The sequence below is a fragment of the Pinus tabuliformis genome, chromosome 2_1 (assembly GCF_031772625.1).
Source record: "Pinus tabuliformis cultivar Carrire ecotype Pingquan chromosome 2_1, CPIR1, whole genome shotgun sequence".
In the NCBI taxonomy this organism is placed as follows: domain Eukaryota; kingdom Viridiplantae; phylum Streptophyta; class Pinopsida; order Pinales; family Pinaceae; genus Pinus; species Pinus tabuliformis.
This window is the reverse complement of record NC_142299.1, coordinates 838,075,683-838,100,333: the sequence shown is the minus strand read 5'-3', so window position 1 is coordinate 838,100,333 and position 24,651 is coordinate 838,075,683. Positions and strand designations below refer to the sequence as shown.

The 24,651-nt window shown below is 39.8% G+C and overlaps 1 pseudogene; it reads left to right on the top strand.

Annotated features, from left to right (window-relative positions):
- The first annotated feature begins 994 nt into the window (after positions 1–994).
- On the top strand, positions 995–24,651 carry LOC149203264 (organic cation/carnitine transporter 4-like; annotated as a pseudogene).

The following is a 24,651-nucleotide window of genomic DNA, read 5'->3' as shown; positions in this document are numbered from 1 at the left end:
TACTTCATGAACGGTTTCTTAATTTGAATGGGGCCTACATTCCCTTGTCCACTGGACAACTGAGGAAGACTTTCTGAAGGAGTCAACTCAACCCTGAAGAGGAGTTAGAAGTAGATTCCTAGTGTGTTTACTTTGCTTTGAAGAGTCTTGTTCCTTTTGCCTGAATGATGTCTTTTTGAATTTCTTGTAAGAGATTGGTTTTTATTTGACAGATCCTTGAGGTCGTATTTTGGCATATATTGTGCTATGCCTCTAAGTTTACTTACCCGGATTGACAAATTAAATGTTGGTGTAAATCTTGCATTTATACCACCCGACATTTTGGCGTTGTTGCCGGGAAGGCGTTGTAGGATAAGGCCTCAACGATTTATCATGCTTTTCCCTTTTCTTCACAATTGAATTTCTATATTAACGAGATTCCCCTTGCTTGCTGAATCATATTGGACGACATTCCTAGAGAGCTCACAAGCCAGGTTTTTCTTTTTGCAAATGAGTGATTTCCTTTACTGCAAAGTGTGATGCCTGATTTGTTTCTTTTACTGCAATTTAGTTTTTATGACTAATTTTTATTTGTGCAAAGTGTGATGCTTGATTTACTGCAATTGAGTTTTTTATGAGAAATTTATTTGACTGCAAAGTGTGCTACTCTTATTTTTTTTTGCAATAGAGGTTATTTAATTTTCGCAAGTGTGATTTCCTTAGTTTACAATCTTGGTTTGTTCTTTTTACTGCAATTGATCTTTTGAGTTTTTCAAGTGCTAAAAGAACCCCTCGCTCTCAATCCAGGTGCTGACAAGACTTTCCAGCTAGCAGGAAAATGCCAGGAAGTGTGATGCTATTCAAAGAACTATCTCAAATTCTGGCAAAAGCTAGGGTCTCTGCTTCACAGAAAGAACACATCTTGGCATCAATTAGAAATCGGTCTACTCCTCTGGAAGAAGAGAATCATGAAGAACCATAAGATCTTCCTAGGGAGACCGAGAAGCTATGGATCATGCTTGATGAGGAGAAGCCATCAGAAGCAGAGATTGAAGAACACCAACCTGATCCAACCTTCACTTTAGAGGATGAACAAGGAAAATTGGAGGATTTGTATGATGCACCAGATGTTGCCCATGAATCAAATGAAGAAGAGTATACGGATCCAATAGAATCTTGGTTTCAGATTACTGTTAGTATTCATCCCTCCCTTATCATTCAACAATTTCTAGCATCACAACAGTTAATGCAACTGGTACCTCATGTTCTGGTATTTTCTCGCATACACTTTCTAAATTTGAACATGAGTAGGATTATCCTCCTATTGCGCACATGGATGCATTGGAAGTACTCCTATACTTAAAAGGGAGCCTTCTGCTTCTTAGGGTAGAGTAGGGTAGAAGAATAAAATCAATGCCATGAATAAAGATGTTACAACAATGCTATTAGGGTTTTGACTTCCAAAGCATAGCCACCGAAACTGTATTTGATCCACTTTGGTTGTTACACCCACATCTGTGACAAATCTTGTTGAGTATGATTTAGCCTAATACCTCATGATTTTGCAAAAGTATCCATGATTAATCACTCTAATGAGTTGTCATCTGAGATATATATTTTCAGTTTCCCTTAGAAAGTATTATTGGAGAGCCCCTTCTGGTGGACCACTCTTGTAAATATCATAATGAGTTATTCATGAGAACACTAGCATTATTTCAAAGATTCTTTCAGTGGTTATCTGAGACATCTTATTAAAAAAGTCTTTAGGGTAGAGGAACTAGCCAATAATTATTAGTCATTAAAAACTTTTCACGCCATCCCATACTCTTAGGGAGTAGATCTGCCTTCTCACTTATTAAGTAACATTTGAAGTTGATTACAATCAAAGTTTACAAAAAGATTTAGCGGAGGATAAGAGGTCTCATGATGAGCCGACCTACCATGATCATGGGACCTAACATGCATGACATTATTGTTGTTGGTCACCAAGCCAGAGTAATGGCTTTCAGTTGAAAAGCTGGAAGACAGGAGGTCTCATCACGAGCCGACCTGTTCATCCGTGTTACTTCTTGTGAGTGGCACTGCCATCCGCTGGTTACCAAGCCAAGACAATGGCCTTCAGTTAATTTTTAAATTAAATAAGATAACTCTGAATCTATATCTAGTAAGTGGGATACAAGCATTTCGCTGGGTTAAAAGACATCCCTGCCGAGGCTATAGACGCCTGCAGGCAGCAGGGCCATGGCTATGGTATTAAAGTTAATTTCATACTAATATTTACATGGTTATCTTTCTCTTTCCCCTAAAAATCATCATTTTATTTCGTAGACAATGGTTTTAAGATGATTTGAGCATGATGCTTTGAGTTCTATCTTTCAAAAATTAGGAATCTTCAATGATGTGGTACCCTTAGTGGATGTACTTCTTTCCACTGGATTTAGAGGAAATTCAGTTTTGCATCTAGATGACAACAAAATTTAGAGTGTTCAATGAAGAGGTTGCTGGTTGGTCCAGGAAGGTGTCATACTGTTCTATTTTTATTTCCCTTTTCTCGTATCATAGCTCACCTCAATTCTTTATGGTATTTAGAGTGATGAATTGCTCAACGATGATTACTCACTAGGTGTTGATGGACAACAATGTGTGTTGATTGTGGCTACCTCTAAATAAGCACTACATGACCTAGGTACATGATTGTTATAGTAGGTGCAGGAATCTTGTGGTAGTCTTCTTGAAATTGCACCTTTTTAGCAAACATTTGATTTTTTGATCATGAATGTTAATAAGACTCTGGGAAGAAATAAGAGCTTTGAAATCTATGACAAGCAGGGAGTTCATTTGAAATAGGACAGTAGGTATGTGATGTCTATCATAAAGGTGCAGTACTCTTTTTCCATAATGTATGGTACAAAGCATTGCTTTCTCGTACCTGATCTTGTTACATTGCAATTTTATCATTCCTGCACTCGATACTTTCATAAGCGCTGTAACATGGTTTTAGTTGGCATTGTAATAGTGATGTTGCAGAATTAATGAATGCTTTAAAAATGAGGACATACCATGATATCTTAATATTTCCTTGCTAAGATTTTTGTTGACACTTTTGTTAGGGAGCATAGTTTGATCTTTAAACGTTTCCCCTGCCTTCTTCCATGATTTTATAATTCGGCTTGCATGAGGAAATGCAAGAAGGTCAGCATGGGGGAGTGTTGAGCCTCCATTTTGTCAATATTTTCATGATTTTCTTGAATAATTTTATGCCTGTACTAACTGTCTATAATCATTATTATTCTTTTTATGAATTATTAAGTTATTATTTAGAGGCATTTAGAGGTAGCAATGATTGATTTATAAATTCTCCTTGTTTGATTAATTTGAAAATAATTTAATGAGAAAGTAGCATTAGTAATATGCTCTCTTGGTGGTAGGTGAACAGTTCATGTACTAGCAGTTTCTGTACCAGCAGTGCAGGAACTGCAATGTCTCATCTCCGCGGTTTTTGCTAGATACTGCCAGCCTTGATTATGCACTAAGCAGGGCATTGCTTGCCTGTGCTTATTACAACAGTCATCAACAATTCAATAAAATATTTAGAGTCCCACAACTACAAGCAGATCTCGATGCAGTCATGAAAGGTTTGGCAAAGTCGATAGCATCAGATGTAATTTTTAAGGGATCAAGAATCATGGATGATCAAGTACAGATAGGCATACAATTCACTGGATGAGAAACACAAGATATTTATTGTTTTCAAGGATACTTGCATTATATCGATGCACGGGACCGGAGGAACCTGTCATACTAGCTGGGTCTCAATGAATTTGTAGATCTTACACACCAAGAATTCAAGGCAAGATATCTGGGAACCAGATTTGATGTCACAAGAAAGAGGAAGTCTCTAAGCCCTAGATACCAGTACAATGTTGGCAATAGTGTGGACTGGAGAAAAAAAGGGGCCATGGAAAAAGTGAAGAATCAAGCCTTTTGCAGAAGTTGTTGGGCATTCTTGGCAGTTGTAGCTATGGAAGGTATAAACCAAATTGTGAACAATAGTTTGATTACTCTGTATGAACAAGAGTTGGTGGGCTGTGATACTTCTTACAAACATGGATGCAATGGTGGCTTGATGGACCATGCTTTTGAATTCATCATAAACAATGGAGGTATTGACAGCGATGAGGATTATCCTTACAAGGGTGTTGATTCCCGGTGCGACATAAATAGGAAAAATGCACCATCGATGACTATGAAGATGTGTCTCAGAATGATGAGAAGGCACTTAAGAAGGATGCAACAAACCAACCCATCAGTGTGGCAATTGAAGATGGTGGTTGTGACTTCCAATTCTATACAACTGATGTAATTACAAGCACATGTGGAACCAACTTGGACCATGGTTGGATGATGGGTTGGACTATTGGATTGTGAAAAACTCATGGGGTTGTGTAGATTACGAAATTTTTTATGGCCTTCATTAGAGAAAACTTGTTGTATTCAATTTTGCTACATATGGCATCAAAACGTGTAAAGTGGAAATAAGAATGCAGAGCTGAAGTCCAAGACCATAGCATATAATTATGAGACTGAGCCTAAGGATGTTTACTATCGCAGAAAGCAATACATGGAGATAAAGTCAAACTACTATAAGCCACAGAGTCGTTAGCATCATGATTAAAATACATACACCCAACAAATGCATCCCGCACCCATTCGAACTCAGTAAAAATTGGATTTCCCTGTTTTGGTTCCAGATTAGTTTTAACAACCATGCTAAACTTGTACACATAGATCTAAGTAATTGGGGTAGCATTGCTGCTATAAGATAGAGGGTTGTATACTATAGGGGGATCCCATAATTGTATTCTGTACATCACATTTTTCATAGAACAGGGGATCGATTTCGATTGTGCAGGGACGGAGGAGCCTACATGCCCAATGGAATGATCCTTGGAGGGGACCATTGGGGCACAACATTGCTTGTTCAGTCATGATGTAATAGGATTCAACAATAACCTAAGATGGAATTTGATTTTGTTTTTGTATATCTCTTGAATGATTATGATATTGTGATTTAATTGTTGCAAGGGCAACGAGATGGGTGGTTGGGCCCCAGCCCGTTGCCCCAAACTTCTTAGGATTTCCTTTGCTGCATTTTGTTTTGCATGGTGTGAGTGTGATTTAAAATAGTTATGCAATTTCATTTCACATTTCTTCTTCCTGTTCTGGTAATTCAATTTCCGATTTCTTTCCATAATTTCTTTTCCATTATTCTGGTCATTTGAATTTAATGATCTAGTTGTTCTTTTGGAATGTATTTCTATGAAGGCTGATATGAGGTAGACAAAAGATCGATAGTGAATTCCTTACTGCATCTCTTACTTTTGTTATAAATTAAGTGTGATGCTTACCCTGGTTTCATTTGTTGTGTGCAAGGATATAATGGATTATTAAGAATTCTGATTTAGCACATACCATTTGAGTATTCATGATTGCCTTAAAATCATTATTTAAATGTGAAATTGATTCCTGCACTTTGAAGAAAAACATTCATTTTTGAAATCTTAATAAACAAATAAATGACAGGATCAACATAAGGTGACGTTGTGAATCTTGTTTTATTGGCAAAGTAAAGTGCTCGTAGAAATCTTGAAATGTCTTGAGGTTAATAGCTATGATTGATATTCCTTTCATTATAATTAAATGTTGCACACGTTATATAAGATATTTATATATTGCAGAGGAAGTATTTAATGATTTTATAGGATCGGGGTAAGCAGCATAAAATATATTTATCCTATTTGCTCTTATTACACACTTTCCTTACAGTGAAATACTGAATTGTCTTTAAAGAAGCAGGGCATATATCATCTCAATTCTTTTCAAAGCATTCAATGATTTTCATAGATTAGTTGGAATGAAGTTTCTTTATGCTTCCTAGTTTTATTTCATGCTTTTTGTTATAGGAAAAATTGACCTCCTCATCAACTTAGAGGTGAAAGACAAGGTGACTGAAATAATGACCACAACTGCACGCCCAGAATCCACACTAACGCTCTCTATACACTGACAACCTGCTTTATAAAGCTTGTTACCAAGCATAAAGGAGTGTTAGTCACCCTGCTAACTCATGTTGTTAGACCAGGGGGAGTGTTAGTGAACTTAAGTGATGTTCAGAAGGTTATGCCAACGAATCTGCTCATAAAATATCTAGATATTAAATCCCTATATTTATGCAAGAAAAGCAAGGAAACTCCAAAAATCAAGATATTTGGAGAAATTCTATTCCGAGAATGAAGGCAAATGGGAAAAAGCTTGTAAACAGGGCAGGTTCATGGTTTTCACCCTAATGAACTCTAGATGGAGCTTGGCAGCCCTAACTCGATTGCTACATAAGCAACGAGAGGGCCATTGCAAAAGGGTTAGAGCATTTAGAAGGATAACCTGTAGAGCTGTTGTGAACTGTCATATTCTTGAAGGAGCTAGCTGAAAGAAGGAGAGAGAGAGAGGAAGAAGGGGTAAGGAAGGCTGATGCAACGGATTGTTGTAATCACTCTTCCATTCTGAATATAGAACTGCAGTTGTGTTCCCTACTCCAAAGTGTCGGTGATATTGTCCATTTATTTGTTCATTCTGATGCTTGTCAAGTTGAGTAGTTAAGTTATACATTAATACATGTTTGTTACAGATTCTTACATTAGTTTTTAGAAGTGTATGCTGTGATTGGTTTTCTTTGTCCTTTGTGTAGGAATCGACTTGGAGCCGGCTTAGAAGGAGTTCTTCTTGCCGCACGGAGATCCCCAAGCGAATCTAGAAGGAACCGAAGGTGATCCTCTTTCCATACCCTGTCAATTTATGTTTGATAGATAAACATGTGTGTAATAGGTAGCTTGTGCAGATAATCTTACGGTCTGTCATAGGTCCCAGGAAGGCCTTTGAGGGTAGTTTTCATCCCGACTCCTCTCTTCTATGAGCTTCCCGCTTCTTCAAATCCTTTTCTGATCCACCATCTAACTTGTTGCATCCTGCAAAGTTGCATTCTCCTCAGAAACTGATCCTAAATACCCTTTGTTGAGCTATTTCCCTCACTAACATAGGTTGCTAGTCTACACAGAGCTTTATAAAGCTCTTTGACTGTGCACAGGGAGCATTAGTGGCCAAACTAACTCTCTGTTTACAAAGAGACAGAGTGTTAGTTACCCATTTCCATGTTTTCCAGAATATTCTGTGGACCAAAAGGGGGGGAACTTGTCTCAGGGGCTAAAGTAAGGTCTGCAACATTGTCATGTTAACAAATTTGGTGTCTTAAAAATTTTATTTTTAAGAAAATGTTTTAGTTTTTCTCTCTCAAAAGACATTTTTTTTGAAAGAAAAGTTGATAAACTGTATTTTTCCTTCTGTCGAAATAGTTGTAGGCTGCTTCATTTTGGTTTTCAGTAGTTGTTAGGGAATATTGAGAAAAGAAACTTTTGGTTATGCAAGTGTTGAATGGCTTTAGATGCACTGATGAATCCATGAATATGTGAAATGATACATGTGTAGAATAAGACTTGTTTGCATAAGAAATTGATTTTTTTTTTTTAGAGCATTGTTCTGCATGGTTTATTGAGTCGAGAGTCTCATCATATTCATACGTCAACACCCCTACCGAAGACAAATAATCAAGTACACTAAAATTTACATTAAAATCAATCAGTTACTCTTTTTTGAGCAAACCAACATTAGCTAGATTAGGACCTTGGGATAAGCATGTGAGTGAACTGCCCAAGGTTGAAAATCAAAACTAGTGTCATTAATGAGTGAAAAATCCTTCTGCACTCATATTACCAGGACCACTCCACTAACAATGGAGTGAAATATGAGACAACATTGGACTGTAATTGAAGGTAGCCCGCCTTCTCTTACAACTCCTTTGGGCATTCTGTGTATTGGGGGCCCCTTCAGGGATTTCGGAATTGAGTCAGGGAATTAGGTATCCTACCCACACAACGTGCTGTCTACGACTATGTCCCCCCTGGTAATGTCTATGATTTGAGGTATCTCTAGTGGCCAAAACTTCTAGGTACTTACCTAAGGTGACTGGGACAGGCTGTCCTGGTACCTCAAACGGACGGATCTACTTTGTCTTCAGTTTTTGGGAGGGTGCTTGTCTTCACGAGAGTACTTAGCCCCTCAATCTGAGGTTCGAGTGAAGCTCAAAAGTAACTGTAACCGTACATTTGGCCATCCTTCTCTGTTACTCATTGAGAGACTGGGTTTCATGTCTAATAATCGATGCTTATCAGAAAAGGTAATTTCCCTCTGTTTGCTGATTGACATATTTAGTGTATTTTTTCTTTTTAGGCACCGGAGTGCTACTATTTTCGAGACTTTCAAGAATATCGCATTAAAATTTATCTGATAAAACTTACCAGTCACTGTGGCTACATCCGGCCCTCATCGTCAATCCACACGATTGTTAGGACTTCCTTCACTCATTGTGGAGGATCCGCTGAGTTCCACTGACTCAGATTCCTCATCTTCGAGGAATCAGTCTCCTAAATCGCACACGGGATCTGTGTGGACAACCGACGATTCCAGTTTGCCAGAGGATTTCTTCACGGAAGGATTTCTTTCTCATGTTAACGCTCCGCTTACAAATCCGTCGGATCCTATCATTGCTCCCGTGGTACCTGTACTTCCTTCTTCAATAGGTGGAACTTTCCCATCTATCCAGTCGACACCTCAAGGGTTGTGGAATTATAGAGACACTGTTGGTCCTCTACCACTTCCCCAGTCGATGGTCATCACAACACCGATAATGTGGAATCTCACTATTCCGTTCGTCCCAGGTACTGCAACTCACATAACACCCTCTATAAGTGGAACCCAGCAGATGTCAGGTTCCACTCCTATGGTGCGACAAAGCATACCTTCGACTAGTGCCACATATAGTGCTCCATATAACACTCAATGCGTCACTATCGATGCGGTTCCAGTTTACCAACAACAAGGTCGGCCACCAATGTATAGTTCCAACCCCCAGATTCAGATATTTGGGGTGGTTCCCAATATGCACATGCCGGCGGGGAATGTCACAGTTCCCCCGCCGTTCTTAGGCATGCATGGACAGTCGCTGATTGACATGAGTTTTCCCTCTGTCAATCAAACCCATATGGTTAGTTCTGTGTCGGTTGGAAATCCACAAGGGATTCCCACCCAATCCATGGGGACACCCTACTCACAAACTCAGATGAGTCAAAGGGGCACCACTTATACTGGGGGAAACTTCATACCCCAATATCAAAATCCTCATGGAAATCCACTCTACAACACGTACCGCAAAGCAACTACTACACCATGTAGCCCATGTACACCATGGGGAACCAAACGATGGGAAGAGCGTAGAGCTCCTCAGGGCATCCATCATCACCATGGTCCGAGTCGGGGGCAACCAACAATTTGCCTTTTTTGGCAACATTGAATATTCTCGACTTATACAAGTTGACAAACGACACCATCTACCACAACTTACAATGGCCGCCTATCCCGCATAAAATACCGACAGACATTCCTAAGTTCGACGGAAAACAAGGGGAGGATCCAGGCACTCATATCACCACCTACCGTCTCTGGTGTGTTTCTAACTCCATGGTGGATGATAGTGTCCAGTTACGTCTTTTTCCCGACACCCTTACTGGCAATGCAGCAAAGTGGTATATTGAGTTACCACGCGCGTCAGTAAATACCTTCGACACTTTAGCGATGGAATTCCTAAGGCACTTCCAGCTACCCATCCACTATGAGACTGGGACAGAGCTCCTCACTTCATTTCGTCAGGATACCGCCACCCACATCTCCGATCATATACATGAATGGAGATGTAGGCGGAGGTTACTCAAAGCTCCCCTCCCAGAATTTCTCTTAACGGACTGGTTTTGTAGGTCGTTACTTCCGCAAATCGCTAGAGATGTCGCTCTAGGTGGTGTGGTCACAGAAGACCAATCCATACGTTGTGCCCAGCACTTGGATTTGATATATTCACAGTCTGGCACTCTTTACGACATAATCCCCAATGCCCCTGGCAACCCCAATGCTTCCGCTACCACAAAATCAACTGCTCTTCCTACCACTGCGATAAACTCTATGCAGTCTAAACAACATCCCAATGGTAAGAAAAAGACCGCTCCTTCTGAAGAGTAGTCAATAAAGCAGCCCAACCCAAAATAGAAGGCTGCTACGCCTACTGCTGATGAAAAGGATACACTTGCTAGATTTCCTTGCAAACTCTGTGTTGAAGACCACGAAACCTGGCGTTGTCCGCGGCTTCAAGAATGCACAGATTACCTTGCCAAAAGGGATACTGGTAAGGCCCCTGCTATCCTTAGGAATCCTTTTCCCACTCAGCAGCAGCAAAATCTTATTGCCAACCAACAGCAACCCACGCCAGGGGGCAACGATGGTTCGCAACATCCTTTAGCTAAAGAAGGATCTTCTTCCATTTACACATTTGGAATAGTAGATCTCACCACAAGAGCCAAATCTTATGGAGCTCCTGTCGCTTCGGTAGCAGAACCATCCTCAGGTCAAAACCCATCGCGGCCCAACGATCTGCATATCGAAGTCTAGTTGAGGACTTTGTAATTCGACCCCCCAAGGGGGCACTTCGACGCACAATGCACAATACATCTGCATGTACTGCCCAACACTACAACATCACAGGGGATTTGGCGCAAGCGTCGTCATCTATGTCGGCGCTCGAAGTATTACAAACATGCCCCAGCCAAAGGAAAGCTTTGCTTTCAGCTATCGGGGGTATTGACCCTACAAATTCCATGCTTGCTATTTTCGCCATGGACAAGTGTAAACCTCCCCTTTCCCACCAACTTTCATTTCAGGTGCATATCACTTCGAAATGTAAAGGTATACACCGAACTGTCATCGACGAAGGTGCTTCAACCTGCATCATGTCAGCTTCATGTTTGCTCGCCCTGGGTTCCCCAACCCTATCCCCGCTGTCGAACTCCCTTAAAGCTTTTGACGGCCACACCTTTGTCCCAAAAGGATACTTAGCCAATTTTCCTATCACATTGCATGGGAAAATAGTAACGGTGGACGTAGAAGTCATGGACAAGAAACTCGACTATAATCTGTTGCTGGGTTGCAGTTGGACATATGCCATGACGACCGTTGTATCTACTGTCTTTCGCATCATCCAATTTCCATTGGATGGAAAGGTTATTACAGTAGATCAGTTGTCTTTCTGCACCCTTGATTATTCACCATTACCAAGTGGCTCTGTACCCCTAGTAGGGGGTGGAACTGACAGTTACATCAGTTTAGGTACCAGTCTACTGAAGGATTCTTCCCTCATGGGTTGTTTCCATCTTTAGCAGCTGAAGGTTTCACAATCGGTCAACATGCTTTCATCTTTTCCTCATGAACAGACCGATCCATGGATCCTACCGGCTCCTTCAGACATTGACACTTACAGAGAACAAATGCCGCTGTCACCAGCTGAATTGGCCTACGAAGCCATTCAAATTGCATTCGAATCTCCGGTCACTTTGGTTTCGGCCAACGGTACCACTGCCCCTCCCATAACCGCTCTTTCTTTCGATCCACTCAATCAAGTCCTACTGATGGACGAAGCTATTAGAGAGATCACGAGGTTAGAAGAGCGACCTTGGGAGGATTCGCACCATCATGTTTCGATATCTGATTCGGACATGATGCCTCTTCAAATCCTGTCACCTGACGCACATGAAATCGTTTCCTCACCGTATACAACTATCCAACTTTTGGACTCGGAAGGAAACAGGGGCAATATTTCACAAACATTGCTCCCTGATATTTCTGTCATGACAGGCATCGTGGAAAACATACAGAGTGGAGCCAATCACAATCCTGAGGAAATTGTGAGCTTCACCTACCCGTTTAGGGACTTCCGTGATGTTTTTCCTTGGTCTTATGAGGAAATGCATGGCATAGACCCTTTTATTGTCAAGCATGAGATCAAGGAAGGTCAAGCGTTCTTTTTATGGTATTTTTCTTGCTCGTTAATCCAAAAAACCTCGAGTCTTCTTCTTTGGGCTTGTTAAACTACTACAAAGAAGGATATAGCACTTTTTGAGATATTTTATTGCTCTTTAAAAAATATAAACATCTCCGAGTTTTCATTGTTGAGCTCGTTAAAAACTATCCAACCATGGATAGAACACTTTTTGAGATATTTTATTGCTCTTTAAAAAATATAAACATCTCCGAGTTTTCATTGTTGAGCTCGTTAAAAACTATCCAACCATGGATAGAGCACTTTTGGAGACATTTTATTGCTCTTTAAAAAATATAAACATCTCCGAGTTTTTTGTAGTAGGGCTCGTTAAACACATATACCGCAATCAATAGAGCACTTTTAGGGATATTTTATCACTCTTTAAAAAATATAAACATCCCCGAGTTTTCATCATTGCACTCGTTAAATATATGCAATGATGGTCAGAGCACTTTTTATGATATTTTATTTCTCTTTAAAAAATAATAACCATATCCGAGTTTTTCATCATTTGCACTCGTTAAATATATGCAAACGATGCTCTGAGCACCTCTTTTTTGATCTTTTTCTAGCTCATAAACTGAAAAAGACCAACGGAGCATCCTTTTTAGGCACTTTTTTCTCGCTCTTTAAACTGAAAAAATCCTGAGCTGTGTCTTGCTGCTCGTTAAACATGCTAAATATGACCTGAGCATTCTTTCAGGTACTTTTTATTGCTCGTTAAAAAATGAAAAATCCCGAGTTTTTGTTAATGCGCTCGTTAAAGTGTCATGAAAAAATGCGAGTTTAGTCCGTCGCCTTGTACTCATAACAAAATGAAGTCGACATCTATTGAAAAAAGGTTTCTATTTATCCGGGTTCAATAGATTAAAATACGGAAAAGTAACCGATCTAAGTATACTATTAACCTTTTGTCGTAGCCGGTTAACAACTATGACAAAGGGACCACCATGGAGTCTCTCTTTACGATCTTTTCAGACTCTCTAAAGATGAAAAGACCACCGAGTTGTCTAGTCTAGACTCTTTACATACACAGACAAGATATAGAGTCGTTCTTTTTACGATACTTTTCAGACTTTTAAAAGATGAAAAAATCGACAAGTTTGCCTGTCTGGACTCATTAAACTAATCAAATATGGCAAAGAGTCGTTCTTTTTGTGATCATTTTCAGACTCTTTAAACATGAAAAGATCGATGAGTTTACCCCTCTGGACTCATTAAAAAATCAGATGGGGAAAGTGGACAATATAACTGTATCCTGTATTCAAAAGCGTGGTTTGGCAGCGAACGTTCCCTTGAACATGGCACTCCCTCAGATAAACCTTCATTTTGATAGCCTCTCAATATGAACCCTACCAACCTATGAGTTTTTGGCCAATATACCCTGATGTAATTACATCTCCGTATCTTAAACACTCTGTAGTGTTCATGAGTCTAGTGCTGTTTGGTTAAAACCGTTGTCGTGCCTTCTACTGTTCAAGGGTCCCTACTTGTTTCCTCTATCAACCGATCCTACATATCCTTTCATCATGCCATCTGTTGTTTAGACCCAAAAGCTCAAAAGATTCTTCAAAAAACAAAATCATTCTTGTCTCGTTTCGTGTCGATTGATGTAGGACACGTCATTGCCTACCTTTCGACAAGTTTCTTCCTATCGACTTCAACACTCTATCTAGGTAGATAACCTAGAAACACATTCATTTCCTTGGTTCTTGCAGACATTAGTGGCAGGTTACCTTGTGTTTGATCACGGGTTTTCATTATTGGCTCCTGGTTAAGCGATTCTACGAGTGTTCGACCACAAAAAATATTTCACACTCGCTAGTTTGCATTGTGCATCTTGGAGACCATCACCATTATCGGTGGCCTTCCTTGCATCTGTTAACGAGCTCCATTATTGGCTGGTAATCAGATGATTTCGTGCATGTTCGACGTCAACACATATTATCACATGTACCAATCTATGCTGTTCGGTGAAGCAAGAATAAAGACCTTGGGTAAAGGCTTGCATCATTCAGCCTTGTTTCCTCTCCCAAGTTGCGGATATTGTTCTTTGGAGAAAACTATTTCAGGATGATCTATTATAACAATGGATCCGCCCTGTGCCATATTGGCGGCCAGCATTGTTATATCTCCGAGGAGAAAATTACTCTGACATAGCTACTGAGCATGGGAATGCCCGACTCAGGACATGATTTTAGCAGTTTATATATATGTATCTGTGTTGTATCAGGTTTTCCTTGCCGCTCGAAACTTCTCTCTCTCTCTACAAATATTTTGACAGCAAATTACAATGTTTTTTCATAAAGTATTTCAGCCATCATCTCTACCTCTGATCTCATACTTTAGGGGGCATCTGTTATAGGACAAATTGACCTCCTCATCAACTCAGAGGTGAAAGACAAGGTGACTGAAACAATGACCACAATTGCAGGCCCAGAATCCACACTAACGCTCTCTATACACTGACAACTTGCTTTATAAAGCTTGTTACCAAGCATAAAGGAGCGTTAGTCACCCTGGTAACTCATGTTGTTAGACCAGGGGGAGCGTTAGTGAACTTAAGTGATGTTCAAAAGGTTATGCCAATGAATCTGCTCATAAAATATCTAGATATTAAATCCATATATTTATGCAAGAAAAGCAAGGAAACTCCAAAAATCAAGATATTTGGAGAAATTCTATTCCGAGAATGAAGGCAAATGGGAAAAAGCTTGTAAACAGGGCAGGTTCATGGTTTTCACCCTAATAAAATCTAGATGGAGCTTGGCAGCCCTAACTTGGTTGCTACATAAGCAATGAGAGGGCCATTGCAAAAGGGTCAGAGCATTTAGAAGGATAGCCCGTAGAGCTATTGTGAACTGTCATATTCTTGAAGGAGCTAGCTAAAAGAAGGAGAGAGAGAGAGAGAGGAAGACGGGGTAAGGAAGGCTGATGCAACGGATTGTTGTAATCACTCTTCCATTCTGAATATAGAACTGCAGTTGTGTTCCCTACTCCAAAGTGTCAATGATATTGTCCATTTATTTGTTCATTCTAATGCTTGTCAAGTTGAGTAGTTAAGTTATACATTAATACATGTTTGTTACAGATTCTTACATTACTTTTCAGAAGTGTATGCTGTGATTGGTTTGCTTTGTCCTTTGTGCAGGAATCGACTTGGAGCTGGCTTAGAAGGAGTTCTTCTTGCCACACGGAGCTCCCCAAGCGAATCTAGAAGGACCTGAAGGTGATCCTCTTTCCATACCCTGTCAATTTATGTTTGATAGATAAACATCTGTGTAACAGGTAGCTTGTTCAGATAATCTTACAGTCTGTCGAAGGTCCCGGGAAGGCCTTTGAGGGTAGTTTTCATCCCGTGCATTTTACCCCATAGCACTTTTCATCTTTGCAACATAACAATAATTTTTAAAGAGGTTTTGCATTCTTTATTTCCTAAATCACATTCTTTACTTCTTGAATGGTTTGTCAGTTTGAATGGGGCCTAGATTCCCTTGTCCCCTGGACAACTGAGGAAGACTCTCTGTAGGAGTAAACTCAACCCAGAAGTGGAGCAAGAAGTAGATTCCCAGTGTGTTTACTTTGCTTTGAAGAGCCTTCTTCCTTTTCCTGAATGATGCCTTTTTGAATTTCTTGCAAGAGCTTGGTTTTTATTTGATAGATCCCCGAGGTCGTATTCTGGCATATATTGTGCTATGCCTATAAGTTTACTTACCCGGATTGACAAATTAAATGTTGGTGTAAATCTTGCATTTATATCGCCCGCCAGTTCTTTTACTTCGGAGGGGAGGGAAAGTGAGCCTCTAAGAGTGAGGTAGTAGTACCACTATAATAGAGACACACATGAACAATAAGGGTCTGTACAACATCAGGTGGAATAGTCCATAGAGATGTGATTGTCATTGAAACCAATATAACGAGGAAGATCTGTCTAATATCCGGTAGAATAGTCCATGAGGATGCAACAACGATAATAACAACTACAACACATTCTCAATATGATAAGTACCAAAATTACTGAATTAGTTCAACTACTTTAGCATAGATGAAAGCAAACATGAATTACAAAAATTCACATAATAGTCTTACAAATATCCATAATCCATGCATGAAGGAAGTGTTGACCATGAAGACTTCTTTTATTAAGTAAAAGTTCCAAGACACATGTATACAATGAACACCACTAGCTCCAATAGTGGAGTGTTGGAGCCACTCCTTGCTCCTCAAAAGAACTAACTTATCTCTTTAATGCCTTGCGGGAGGAGCCAAGGTGAAAATTACTTTACTCATACAATGAGGGTGTATATATAACCAAGGGGTGATGCTTCACCCTCCTAGTGGCTCTTTGACTACCCTCATGACTGTTTGACTTCCTATGACTTTTCAACTTACATGACTCTTCAGATTCCATGTGTGTCCTTTGGACTTCCACTTTACAATACATTTTGAATAGGTAATGACATAATCCACAATAATTATGTGGCATGCAATGACTTGTGACAAGACATGACATGACACTGATGACATGGACCACATGATGATGTGATAGTGCCAAGCCGCCCTTCTTGCTGCTTCTTTCTTTGTATCTTCTTGAACAGATGTTACATGTTCTTCTTCTTCCTCCTCCTTATGACTTAAAGATGATGAGTCTTCCATGTGATCTTGATCTTGATCTTCTGTTAAAGTTCGATGTTCCTGTGAAGAAAGTGTAACTAGGTTCGGTCTTCATAAATATGAAATGTACTTTGATTCTTGTATTTTGTAAAAGAAAGAAAAATGATTATTATTATTATTGAGCTTGGGTTTCTTGCGCAAGAAATTTGTTCTATAGGTCAAGCATTAATTGAAAGTGCTTCTAGGGTTGTCCTAGGTCAAGAAGTCAAATAGGGACATTGTCATAATATGAAGACCCCATCGGGGATCTTGTAAATTGTAAAAAGAATTATTTTTGTATTTTACTGAGCCTTCCAAGACCAAGTTAGCCTAGAAGCTGGAATTCATACCCCTGGAAGACCTATATATAGGAGATAGTTCGACCTCATTTGGACACATTCATTCCTCTCTCTCTTGCAAAGGAAAAAGTCAAAACGGGAAGCAAAGAAGGTAGAAGAAGGAGAAGAAGTATTTTGGGTTCCTTTCTCTCTCTTTCTCTCCACACGTGTGAAGAAGAGGGTTGAAATTCTGCAACTTTTCACTAGGGTTTCTGCTGCTTGGCTAGGGTTTCATTGTGAGGGTTCGATTTGATGAAAAATTGCTAAAGGAAGGAGCAACAAAGTCCCCTTCTAGATCCAGAAGAAAAATTAGGTCAAGTGAGGCAGTTGGAGGCAAAGAAGCAGTTCTAGTCCACATGTGCAAAGTAGTAGTTGCTGTCGGGGGGTTGAAGTTGTAGATCTGCAGTTAGGGTCGAAAATATGCGGTTGAAGGTCGAACAAGTGTTGTCAGAAGAGATTATGCCGTGTTTGGAAAGCAATAAAGTAAGCACATTGTTGAAAAGTTGATCTTGGTCTTGGAAGGGCTTCAATATTGGTTAAAGGTCTTGGTATCTGTCAATAAAGAATCTATAAGAAGATATTGAATGGTTTTCCTCTCAAGAGGAGAGGTTTTGCCTTGGCTTGGAGCCTACATCTTGTGTACTTGTATCTTGTTGATCTTCCTGTTTTGGTAGTTGTTTGATGATTGAAGAACACACTATAATAATAATAATAATAAGAAGATAATCCTAATAAGTAAAAAGGCATCACAAGCAATTATCATATTTAGAAGAATCATTAATGTCATATTGCCTTAGATTCTTCAACATGGTATTAAAGCTATGGTTCGTACAAGGAATAAGAAAGTCACCTCTATTATGAAGAGGCTTGAAAAAAAGTGTTCATCATTAGCAAGTATCATCAAAAAAAGTTTCAAGGCAGTATGGAATCATCTCTTCTCTTCCAAAGATCTCAAATCTTCAAGGAATGAAGGATCATTCTCAACCCTCACCGAAACATTTCAAGATGAAAATATATGGGTGATAGATAGTGGAGATTCAAGACACATGACTAGTTATCACAAGCAACTCAAAAGCCTATCCAAAGGGAAGTCCTCATACTCTGTGAAGCTTGGTGACAACAAGAGATATCTGGTAAAAGGCATTGGATCTACATCAATTGAGCTGGAAGGAGGAGGTAACAATCATCTCAACAACATTCTATATGTTCCAAGTTTGTGAAAAAATCTTATTTATGTTTCATAATTAGAAGAAAAAGGAGATAGAGTTGCTTTTATGGATGGTAAAGTAGTGGTTTGGGCTAAATATTCAAGAATTGAAAAAGATAGAACCATAGGAGTTCGTGAAGGAAGACTCTATAGACTCTCATCTCCTCTAAATCAAGCACTTGTGCACATTGAGATAAGTTAGTGTGAACTTTGGCATAGAAGATTGGGCCATCTTCATTACAAGATCTTTCCAACTCTAAACTCCATTGTAAATGGGATACCAAATCTCAAAGAATACCATGAAGGAGTATTCAAAGGTTGTGCTCTGGGAAATAATACAAAGAAACCATTTGCACATAGTACATCTAGAGCTCAAGATATTCTAGACCTCATCCACCTTGATGGATGTGGTCCCATGTCTAAATCACTTGGAGGTCATCTATACTATGTTACTTTTGTTGATGATCATTCAAGGAAAACTTGGGTTTATCTACTTAAATCCAAGGATGAAGTATTCATAAAATTTCAAGAATTCAAGGCAGAGGTAGAAAATCTTATAGAAAGAAAGATAAAGATTCTAAGGTCATATAATGGAGGCGAGTATACTTCCAAAGGAATCATTGCTTTCTGTAAGGAGGCTAGGATTAAGAGGGAGCTTATAGTTCCATACAATCTTGAGCAGAATGGAGTAGCTGAACGAAAGAATAGAGCTACATAAGAAAGTGTCAAGGCTATGCTCCATGATCAAGATCTACCGAGATTTCTATAGGGATAAGAAACGAGGATTACAGTATACATCCAAAATAGAAGTCCTCACAGGTCACTTGCCAATATGACTCCAGAAGAAGTCTTCACTAGGAAGAAACCAAATATTGATCATCTTCGGATATATGGGTGTCTTGTATATATTCACATTCGCAGGGACAAAAGAAAGAAGCTAGATCTCGCAAGAAAGAAAGGAATATTGGTTGGATAAAGAAACTCTTCCAAAGCTTACATGATCTACATAAAGGAAGGACATGAAATAGAAGTAAGCAAAGATGTAATTTTTGATGAGAGCATTGCCTTCAAGAAATCCAAAGATCTCCCATCCGATTCTGATGAGGAGGATCTTCCTATGTTTGAGGAAGAAGTTAATAAGGAAGAAGAAGTATCTCATCATGAAGAAGAAGGTCCTAGTGAACCAATGTCTCTCCCTAAAAGAAGAAAAAGACATAACTCGTTAACTTCTACACTTTAAGAAGCAGAAGGTCACTCCGCAAGAGGAAGATTCAGGGAGAGCAAGAAACCGAAAAGATACTAAGGATATGCATCATGCATATCAAATCTAATTGAAGATGAACCTTCCACTTTCGAAGAAGCAACCAAACACCAAGAATGGAAGAATGCAATGAATGAGGAATACCAATCTATTATGAAGAATGGAGTCTGGGAAATTGTCCCAAGACCAGAAAACAAATCAGTGGTAACCTCTAAGTGGTTGTATAAGATCAAGCATGCTGTAGATGGAAGCATAGATAAATTGAAGGCTAGATTCATGGCTCAAGGTTTCTCTTAGGAAGAAGGCATTGACTATGAAGAGACCTTTGCTCCCACAACAAGGTATACCATGATCTAATATCTGATATCTCTGGCAGCATCAATGGGATGGAAGGTACATCAAATGGATTTCAAAACAACATTCTTGAATGGTACCATAGATGAAGAAGTCTAAATAGAACAACCATTGGTATTTGAAGTAAAGGATAGAGAAACTCATGTTTGCAGCTTGAATAAGGCACTTTATGGCCTCAAGCAAGCTCCTAGGGCATCATGGTATGCTAGAATGGATGCATACTTGCAAAGGTTGGGTTTCAGGAAAAGAACGACATATCCCAATCTCTACATCAAAGTAGAGAATGATGAACCTGTCATCATTATTCTATATGTAGATGATCTTTTAATAATTGGTGATGAAGAAAGAATTCAAGAATGTAAGAAATTGTTGGCAGTTGAATTTGATATGAATGATCTAGGACTTATGCATTGTTATCTAGGACTGGAAGTCTGGCAGGAACCAAATGAAATCTACCCTGGGATAAGGAAAGTATGTGATCGGGCTATTGGAAAGGTCTGATATGATGGAATGCAAACCCATGATAACTATGATGATCACAAACATGAAAATGTTAAGAAATTCTGAATCCAGTCTAGTGGATCCTACCAAGAACAGACAACTGATTGGCTCCCCGATGTATCTAGTGAATACTCGACCAGACATATGTTTTGCAGTAAATGTTCTCAGTCAATTTCAAATGGAGCTTAGACATGATGATTAGATAGCTGCCAAGCATATACTGAGATATTTACAGGGAACCGTCCACTACTGCATGAAGTATGAAAAAGGAAAAGATGTTCATCTAGAAGGATTTACTGATTCTAATTGGTGAGGCAACAAGAAGGATGGGAGAAGCACTATTGGAGGATGTTTTAGATTGGGATCCTCCATGGTCTCCTGGATGAGCAAAAAGAAAGACACAATGGCTTTGAGTAGTGCTGAGGCCAAGTACATTGCAGCCTGTGAAGTAAGTAGGGAAGTGGTATGGTTAAGGAAGATGTTATCTGATCTATTTGCAGGACCGTTGGACCATACCATAATACATTGTGATAATACCAGTTGTATAAGACCGTATGAGGATCTAGTATTTCACAGAAAGACGAAGCACATAAAGAACAAGTGCCACTACATTTGAAAGTTGGTACAAGATGGTGTACTGAAGTTGGAGTATATACCCACCGATGATCAAACTACTGATATTTTGAAAAAATATCTTCCCAATAAGAAGCTTGTGTATTTTATAAACAAGCTTGGATTGACTGACATATCTTCCCTAGTTGAGAGGGAGAGATAGACACATCATTCTTGTATTCACTTTGGAAGAAAGAATGGAGGATTAAGTAATCATTTGGCATCCGATACTCTTTGAGGATGTGGTAGGGCATCCAAGATAAGAGTAGGTAAGAGGAATAATATTGTTTAAGGGCTAGGGAGCCAAGATAAGAATAGTCCTAGAAGGTCATACTTGGTGAACACTAGGGTGGGTATGTACCTTGAGAGACAATGATGAAGGTGTCTATAATCATTGGTCTCGTCAACATTGTGCTCAGATCTATTGAGAGGTAGATCTATTAGTCAAGCCCTTGCTATGTGATAATGTTGGTTATAAGGATGCTATACAGATGGATTACTAGTCTGACTCTTCTTATGATATCTCTTCAGTATTGAGAATAGCCATGTACCATTTATGAATACCTCCCTAGTTAAGGAGTGTTGAAGAAAGTGTAACTAGGTTCGGTCTTCATAAATATGAAATGTACTTTTGATTCTTGTATTTTGTAATATAAAGAAAAATGATTATTATTATTATTTAGCTTGGGTTTCTTGCCCAAGAAATTATTTCTATAGGTCAAGCGTTAGTTGAAAGTGCTTCTAGGGTTGTCCTTGGTCAAGAAGTCAAATAGGGACATTGTCATAATATGAAGACACCATCAGGCATCTTGTAAATTGTAAAAATAATTATTTCTATATTTTACTGAGCCTTCCAAGACCAAGTCGGCTTGCCAGCCTGTCAAGTCGGCCTAGAAGCTGGAATTCATACCCTGGGAAGCCCTATATATAGGAAACGATTCGACCTCATTTGGACACATTCATTCCTCTCTCTCTCATGTGAAGGAAGAAGCAAAAAAGGGCGAAGAAGACAGAAGGAGGAGAAGAAGCGTTTTGGGTTCCTCTCTCGCTCTTTCTCTCCACACGTGCAAAGAAGAGAGTCACAATTCTGCAGCGTTTCATTAGGGTTTATACTTTTTGGCTAGGGTTTCACTGTGAGGGTTCAATCTGATGAAAAAGGGTTGAAGGAAGGGCCAACAAAGTCCCCTTCTAGATCTAGAAGACAAATTAGGTCAAGCGAGGTAGCTGGAGGTAAAGAAGAAGTAGTTCTAGTCCACATGTGCGAAGTAGCAGTTGCTGTCGGGGGGCCAAAGTTGCAGATCTGCAATTAGGGATGAAAATATGTGGCTGAAGGTCGAAGAATAGTTTGCAAGGAGAGATTCTGCCAGGTTTGGAAAGCAGTAAAATAAGCACATTGTTGAGAAGTTGATATTGGTCTGGGAAGGGCTTCAATATTGGTAAAAGGTCTTGGTATTCGTCAATAAAGAATCTATAAGAAGAGATTGAAGGGTTTTCCTCTTAAGAGGAGATGTTTTGCCCTGGCTTGGAGCCTACATCTTGTGTACTTGTATCTTGTTGATATTCCTGTTTTGGTAGTTGTTTGATGATTGAAGAACACACTATAATAATAATAAGACAATCCTAATAAGTAAAAAGACATCACAAGCAATTATCATAGTTAGAAGAATCATTAATGTCATATTTCCTTAGATTCTTCAACAGTTCCTTCGTCTTCTCGCTTGCTGATAATATTATCTCTTCAACTAAATATGTATCTTCTAGCATGTCTTCCTTCTCCATCTCCTTCTTCACAATATTTCCATAGCACGATAGATTTCCTGCATCTGCAATTCACTTATGACAAGATGGCATCCGTCCGAAAAACCCCTAGTCTAAGATGGTGCACATTGATCCATTGATCCACTGGTAGAGAGAATCGGCATCGACAACATGCTGCAGAAATGGACGGGAGAATTCGGACGATGGCAGCTCAAGCATTTTGTGCTCTCCAGTCTCGCATGGACTCTCGAGGCCTTTCATACGATGGTCATGATTTTTGCAGACTATGAGCCCAACTGGCACTGCAACATAGAGAAACCCTTCGACGATTTCCTTTCCATGAAGCGCGGGTTCGAATCCTGCAGTTCCACGGGATCTGTGTGTTCCATGGATCGGGTGTCATGGGGCTGGGATGGAGGGAGTGGAGTTTCGACGATTTCTGAATGGGGTCTTGTTTGGGATCAGAAATATAAAGTTGGGGTTCTGTAGTTTGCGTTTTTCATCAGGTGTTTGATTGGTAATTTTAATTATTTCACCTCTGAAGCTTTATATGCACTTTGCTGCCGCTAGATCATTATTAAATTTTCTCCGGAGGGAAGTTTTTAGACATCCTTTTCTCTGAATTTTTTAGACCCTTTCAAGCAATTGTTAAGATTTTTCTCTTGATGTTTATTTGCTGATGCAGGTGCAGGGATATTTGGGCAATTGTCTGATTCTTCGCTGGGACGAAAGGGAGTAGTGAGGTTGGTATGTATTTTCCATGCCATCATTGGTTTCTTAACGGCCTTCTCACCCAATTTTTGGGTTTATTTGATTCTTTGCTTATTGACAAGAATTAGCACTAGTGGCATTGGGCTGTCGTCCTTCGTTTTGGAAACTGAGCCCGTCGGGCAGTCTAAGAGAGGACGAGTTGGCATGTCGACTTTGTACTTCTTTTCCCTTGGCATAGCTCTGTTTCTAGCTCTCTCCTACTTTTCTGGCAGCTGGAGATATCTGTACATAGTCGCTTCGATTCCTTTGGCCTTGTATTTCCTTTTCGTTCTGCCATTTGTATCAGAGTCCCCGCGATGGTACCTCGTCAAGGGCAGGCTGGAAGATGCCATGAAAGTCATGAGATCGATTGCGGCTAAGAACGAGAAATCTCTGCCGGCGGGAGTATCGTTGGCATTGGACGGGGACGAGCACGATTCTGCAGAGCCTGAGGAACGATCGGGAAGCCTGGTGGACGTATTCAAGTCGCCCGTGACGCGGACGAGGATGGTTTTAATGGCGTTCAGCTGGTTGGTCTGTGGTGTGGGGTACTATGGATTAAGCCTGAACGTGGTAAATCTGAGTACTAATTTATATGTGAGCGTTTTCCTCAACGCAATCGCAGAAATACCCGCCTACGCCCTCACGGCGGCCATGCTCGACAAATTCAGAAGGGCGATGCTCGTGTTGAGCGGACTGGCTTGTCTGTTGGGAAGCCTGACGTCGACGGTACTCAACGTTCAGGGTTCGAATCCCGATCCAACATTGGTCATGCCCAATTGGATTGCGAGGCACATGGGATTCTTCAGTGGCGTGCAGAATCTAGCACAAAATTTGTTAGTGTGGAGAATGATTCATCAAAAGTCTTGGAAAATACTCCGCCCGTGGTGGCTGGTCGATTCTTAGAATCAGCCATCAACTAAGGGCGGAGTATTTTCCAAGACTTTTGATGAATCATTCTCCCAGACAGTGGATTGTTGAAGTTAATGGCAAACCAACTCCTGATCTGGAGACATTTGTAAACGTTATCAAGGAATTGGAGAATGGAGTGTTTGTTCGTGTGAAGACAGTGCAGCTGAATGGGAAACCGTCAGTGGTTACTTTGAAGCAAGATTTGCACTATTGGCCAGCATGGGAATTGAAATTTGACCCAAACATCGCAACTTGGTCTCAGAAAACCATTAGGGCTTTGAATGAAAACATTTAA